Source organism: Phoenix dactylifera, unplaced genomic scaffold, assembly GCF_009389715.1.
Source record: "Phoenix dactylifera cultivar Barhee BC4 unplaced genomic scaffold, palm_55x_up_171113_PBpolish2nd_filt_p 000140F, whole genome shotgun sequence".
Taxonomy (NCBI): Eukaryota; Viridiplantae; Streptophyta; class Magnoliopsida; order Arecales; family Arecaceae; genus Phoenix; species Phoenix dactylifera.
In genome coordinates this window covers 887,100-894,139 of record NW_024067696.1, presented here as the reverse complement: position 1 = coordinate 894,139, position 7,040 = coordinate 887,100, and positions in this window count along the sequence as shown.

Below are 7,040 nucleotides of genomic sequence, written 5' to 3'. Positions count from 1 at the left end.
CGACTCCAACGGTTGGCGAGTCGGCTCCAAAGAAAGCAAGAGTCGACTCTCAGAGGAATGCAAGACTAAAAGTCAGAGAGCCAACTTCGGTCTCTGAGAGCCGAGTCGACTCCCGCAAAGTCCGAGTCGACTCCGAGGCAGTTCAACTCCAACGACAGAAGAGCAGTTTTTCGGTCTCTGAGAGCCGAGTCGACTCCTGCAAAGTCCGAGTCGACTCCGAGGCAGTTCAACTCCAAAAACAGAAAACCAGTTTTTCAGGCTCTGAGAGCTGAGTCGACTCCAAGAGAATCCGAGTCGACTCGAGGAAGTAAATCCGAAAGAAAGATCTCTGGATTCCTGAAATAGAGTCGTCTCCTGATGGGAGAGTCATCTCCGGATATTGGCGAGTCGACTCCAAGTTTGGCCGAGTCGACTCCAGAACGGGACAGCACTTTATTTCAAATTTCGAACAGTAGGCAAGTCGTCTCCAATAAAGCATGAGTCGACTCCAGCAACAGCTGAGTTGACTCCAGATCGAGCGAGTCGACTCCGATCCCAACGGACACTGTGTCAAGAATTGCAGATTGTGCAGAACGGCTCTAAAAGTGTGTCTAACGGCTAGTTTTCGATGGAGATTGCTTAAATAGCCAGATTGAACAGTAATACTCACCAAGAAAGAGACTCCATTCAAAGCAAAAGGGATTTCCACCTACCAAAGCCTCTCTAGAGTAAATACAAGAGAAAGAAGGAAGAAGTGCATTGAAGTCCTTCCTCCAAACATTTTCCTCGCATTCAAGGCTCCTCATCTGACAGCAAATCTTCATCCCACTCAAGAGGAGATTGTAGAGTTCGAGAAGCCCCCCTTCCTCACCTCCAAAAATCTGTTTGAGGGCTTCTAACTCTTCTTTGGTTATATTGTTTATATTTACTTTTCAAGAAACTATCCCTGTATTCTTTACAAACTGTTTTCTTGTTACTTGATTCAATCAGAGGATTGAATCAAGGGAGTTGAGGTTTGATGGTAAGCTAAAGTTAAAACCAACGGTGTAAGGGTTCGATTGTGATCCCAGCAAAACAATCGGGTGGTTCTAGTCGGTGAGCCTGTGAAAACCGACCGAGTTCGTTGTGATCTCGTAAAACAACAAGTTGGGTTGTGAGCTTGTAAAACAACCGTCTGTAATCCGAGGGATTATAGTGAACTCCCAAGTGAAGCTTGGGGAGTGGACGTAGGAGCAAGGGTTAGCTCCGAACCACTATAAAATCTCTTGTGTGTGATTGTTTCATTGTTTCTTCCATTCCCTTCATTCACTGCATATAGTAAACTAATTAATCCACTTGCATTAAGGTTTAATTAGTTACTCACAAAGTTTTTAATTGCAATAATTACTTAAAACCCAATTCACCCCCCCCCTCTTGGGTTGTCTTTTTGAGCAACAAGTGGTATCAGAGCAGGAACTCTTCTATCAAAAGAGTAAAAGATCAAGGGGCATTCTTGGCCTTGGAAGATGGTGAACACCCGCTCTACAACCTCGAAGCAGCAAGAAGCGGCATCTTCAAGGGGCGTCGACCCACATCAAGAAGGCTCGCGATCACCCGCGGGCTCGGCGGACCTGAGACCCGATCTTGATTCCACCGACCGTCTCTTGGAGTTCTTGCGTGGGAATCAAACAACTATGCAGCAAAGCCAACAACAATTGATGGAGAAGATGGATACCACGCAACGCCATATCGAGATGATGTTGCAACTATTGCTAAATCAGCGGCAAGAACTCCACCGGGGGGAGCTCCGCGTCGGACCCGGGTGGAATCTCCAGCCCCTACCCGTGGACGACTAGGACGGAGGGGACCCCCTCCTCGTGAGTCTCTCCTTCCCAACCCACCAGAGGAGATGTGGTTGGACCAAGGAGAAGATCAACCTAGACCTCGACCCGAGCTCATACCGATTGGCGCACGCGCTAGGGCTCGGGGGATGAGCCCGATTGGCATCGACGACGGGTCGGATATGGAGGATGATCCCATCCAGAATTTTTAGATGAGGAATCAGCGTGTGGGGGAGTACCCACGCCGAGGATATGAATAAGATCGGGACCGTAATGGAGATCGAGAGGGAGGAAATCGCGGACTGACTCTTAGGCTGAAATTTCCCAAGTTTAAAGACGGCGATCCTCTCGATTGGGTGTATCGAGCTGAGCGGTTCTTTCACTACCATGGCACAGCGGAGGACCAAAAGGTATTGATCTCATCTTTTCACCTAGAAGAGACCGCCCTGCGATGGTTTCAAACCACCGACTGAGCCCGACCTTTCAACGGTTGGGAGGATTTTTCTGCAGCAATTTGTCGGCGTTTCGGCCCTACCGAGTACGATGACTTCCAGTCTATGCTATCAAGGGTCACCCAAAAGACTACTGTTAGAGCCTTTCAAGAGGGGTTTGAGAGGATCAGCAACCGAGTGGTGGGGTGGAGCGACTCCGCGCTGAAAAGCGTATACCTCGGAGGACTTCGTATCGACATTCAAGCCGAGGTGAGGACTTTGCGGCCACAGTCTCTGGAGGATGCCTTTGCCTTGGCCCTAATGGTGGAAGAGAAGATCAAGACCACTCGATCAGCGGCACGGGGCAACTGGACCAACCCCCGAGCCGGCCAAACCGCAGGGGGCTCCATCGGCCAGCCGAGAGCGCCGACGGTTGCAGCAGCCAACACAGGGCCGAGGACCCCTCTTCGCTTGTCAGGTGACGTCAAGAGGGTTGAGCGTCCACCCGGGAGGACCTTGACACCAGCACAAGTGGAGGGAACGTCGAGCAAAAGGCCTATGTTTTCGCTGCGACGAGAAATTTACACCGGGGACACCGGTCTGCGCGGCCCGTCGGAGCGGTGATGTTGATCGACGGATTGGAGGACGAGGCCGTGGCTGAAGATGGTGATGAGGTTGCTGAGGACGAGCCCCAAGATTTAGAGGCCAAGGAAGAGGACGTGCCACCTCAGATTTCATTGCATGCCTACTCCGGATCGGCGACACCGAAAACGCTACGCGTGGGACGGCATGATCAAAAGACGTGTGGTGCGTATCCTCATAGATACGGGCAGCACCCACAATTTTTTAGATGAGAGGCTCGTCAAACAGATCGGTCTCATAGCAGAGCCGACATTGGGCTGCGACCGTGGCATTGGGTGACGGAGCCACGTTGAGGGCGGAGGGCATATGCCGAGGCATCACTTTGACGATCCAGGGCAGCCAATTCAAGCTCGATCTCTATCCGTTGGCATTACGAGGAGCTGATTTGGTCCTTGGTACGCAGTGGCTGCAGAGTCTTGGCCCGGTTACATTCGACTTCGCCGAGATGTGGGTGACTTTCAGACGGAGCGGACGGCGAGTTAGATTGGATGGCATTCGGCCTAGCCCAAGGGCTGCACTTCAGCCCCTAGTCGGCTTGCCCGGGACCCAGCGCGCACAGCTACTTGATGCAGCTCTTACCTCTGTCGACGGAGACCACGACGGAGGCAGGTATACCTACTGATTTGGCTGCTCTCTTACAGGGGTTCGCAGATTTATTTGAGGAGCCTCATGGTCTTCCACCCGAGAGGGAGCATGATCATCACATAGAGATTGTACCGGGAGCAGAACCGGCGAATGTGAGGCCTTACCGCTACCCGCACGTTCAGAAGGAGGAGATCTCAAAGATGGTATGAAAGATGTTGGAGAGCGGCATCATTCAGCCCAGTAGAAGCTTATATTCATCACCGGTGCTACTGGTACATAAGAAGGACGGGACATGGCGATTCTGCATCGACTACCGGGTACTTAACGCGATCACCGTTAAGGACCGGTATCCGATTCCAGTCATCGAGGAGCTGTTTGATGAGCTTTGCTGGTGTGGAATACTTCAGCAAACTTGATCTCCGTGCCGGATACCACCAGATCCGTGTCAGGCCCGAAGATGTGTACAAGACGGCGTTTCAGACACACGATGGCCATTATGAGTTCCGGGTGATGCCGTTCGGCCTCACCAATGCACCAGCGACGTTCCAGGGGCTCATGAATGACATATTCAGACCATTACTACGACGGTATGTCCTTGTATTCTTCGATGACATACTGGTTTACAGTCGTTCATGGCAGGAGCACCTAGAGCACTTAGAGGAAGTGCTGAAAATTCTGCGCAGAAATCAATTGAAGGTAAAGTGATCCAAGTGCCTATGGGCCGAGCCGAAGGTCGAGTACCTAGGCCATGTCATCTCTGCCGCAGGTGTGGAGCCGGACCAAGCAAAGATACATTGCATGACCGAGTAGCCGCTATCCAAGAACCAAAAGGAGCTCGAGGATTTTTGGGCCTAACCGGTTATTACCGCCGGTTTGTGGAGGGATATGGAAAGATCGCCGCGCCACTGACCCTGTTGCTGTGAAAGGGCGAGTTTAGATGGACCGACGGCAGCGACGGAAGCGTTCGAGAAGCTCAAGGAAGCCATGACGACGGCCCCGGTTTTGGCGCTACCCGATTTCGCCAAAACCGTTTGTAGTCGAGTGCGATGCTTCCGGTGCCGGCATTGGTGCTGTTTTTGATGCAGGAGGGACGGCCAATTGCTTTCATGAGCAAGGCGTTGTCCCCTAGGACCCGCTCGCTGTCCACATATGAGAGAGAGATGATGGCGGTCATCCATGCAGTCACAAAGTGGAGGCCGTACCTTATCGACCGCCGATTCATCGTTCGACTGATCAGCAGAGCCTTCCATTTTTTCTTGAGCAGCGCATACATACTCAGCCCAGCAGAGGTGGGTGGTCGAGCTTCTCGGCTACGACTATGAGATTGGTGTTACAAAAAGGGCGCAGAAAATCGGGGAGTGGCGGATGCACTATCGCGCCATCCCGAGTCCGGCGAGTTTGCAAGCTTTGACTACGCCGGTTTTTCCTTTATTTCAGACTTGAGGACCGCCACATGCCGGGATCCGGACCTAGTACAGATCCAGACGGGAGTTGGCAGCAGACCCGAGTAGTCATCCCGAGATGGAGGACCGAGATGGGTTGATTCTGGACCATGGGTTGATCCGCGTGCCCACCGATTCAGCCATGCGGCAGGTATTGATCCAGCACTTCCATGATACTCCTTTTGCTGGACACGAGGGATTTTTCAGGACTTACAAGAGGCTGAGCCAGAGCTGTACGTGGGTAGGCATGAAGGCAGCGGTCAGAGCTTATGTACAGCAATGCGATGTGTGCCAAAGGGCGAAGGCGGATTCACTGCGACCTGCGGGTCTACTTCAGCCTTTACCGATTCCTGATCAGGTTTGGAGGATGTGTCGATGGACTTCATTGAGGGGCTGCCATTAGTTCGAGGGTACTCAGTGATCATGGTCGTTGTGGACCGCCTCAGCAAGTATGCCCACTTTTCGGCGCTCGCACATCCTTTTCTGCTCGACGGGTGGCAGAGGTCTACATATGGGACATTGCTCGATTACATGGTATGCCTCGGACTATTGTTTCTGATCATGACCGCATTTTGTTAGCGCATTCTGGCAGGCTTACTTCAAACAGCAAGGGACGAAGCTTGCCATGAGCTCGGCTTACCACCTCAGACCGATGGGCAGACGGAGGTGGTAAACTGCTGCATCGAGCAGTACTTGCGCTGTATGATTGGTGATCGGCCCCGAGAGTGGCTTTCTTATTTACCTTGGGCCGAGTATTCGTACAATACTGCTTTCCACTCAGCCATAGGGATGACACCCTTTGAGCGGTGTATGGACGAGTACCACCGACGCTGCGAGTTATGATCCACTGTCACATGCGGACCGGATAGAGGTAGATTTTGAGCTCTTAGACCGCGATGCTACCTTACGGCGGTTAAAGTTCCACATAACGATTGCGCAGAACAGGATGAAGCAGCTGCATGATCGAAAGCACAGAGATCCAGTATACGAGGTGGGCGACTGGGTATACGTCAAGGTGCAGCCTTATCGACAGTTGACACTGCGGCCCATGGCGAACCAGAAGCTCTCTCATCGCTTCTATGGGCCCTTTCAGATAATGGAGCGCATTGGACCCGTGGCGTATCGCTTGGACTTGCGACTACATCGAGAGTTCACCCGGTATTCCACGTGTCGCTTCTGAGGGCCGGCTTGGACCCAAGACATCTGTCGGCCCAATCATACATGAGCCACTGGAGGACGAGGTAGTGGAGCCGGTTCGAGTGCTGGCGAAGCGCAGAATACGAGTAGAAGGACGACTGAAAACCCAGATACTAGTAGAGTGGCTGGGGAGAGCAGCAGACCAGGCACATGGGAGTTTGAGACTGAGATACTTGATCGTTTTCCTGACTTCCGACCTTGAGGACAAGGTTAAGGAAGCGTGGTGGAGTGATGCGTTGGATCCACTAGACCGCCTCGGACTTAATTTGGTTATTTTTGCTTTTGAGTCCTTGATGTTAATTTCATTTCAGCATAGCCTTGCTCGGGTTAGCCGACTTGGCCTTTATAGAGTCGCTTTGGGTTTAGTTGTTTCTTGAATTCAATTAGATCAAGTCAAGTTAAGGGGTCTGGTAGCCACCTATAAATAGATGTGGTGAGCACCTATTTCAGCATGCAAAAATTATTGAAGGCTTTTGCCCTAGCTCTCTTTCCTTCTCTCTTCTCTTCTGCGACGCCTTACCCTCTCCCTAGGCCGCCGTCCAAGGTCGCCGCCCCCCTCCTTCATCCGGCTGCACCACCTCTGTCCCGAGAGGGCCAGCCACCTCCTCCCTCTTCCTTCCTCCTTGATACCTTCCAGCCTCTACAAACAACTCCATCCCGTTGGATTATCAGCCCGTCCTTCCCTGCGCAGTCATCAGTCGGAGGCTAATATCTTAAGATCCTGACGTCTCTAGACCCATGACCTACCGCTGGAAAGCTACGCGGAGATCTACAATATATCGAAAATTGAGATCGATCTGACGGACGGATCTTTAGAAATCGTGTCTGCAATCAGGTCGGAACTACCCTTTCAGAATCAAGAAGAGTCAAGAATCTTGGGATACGGATCAAATTCTATCGGATCGCATCATATTGTTTATATTTGCTTTCAAGAAGCTATCCTG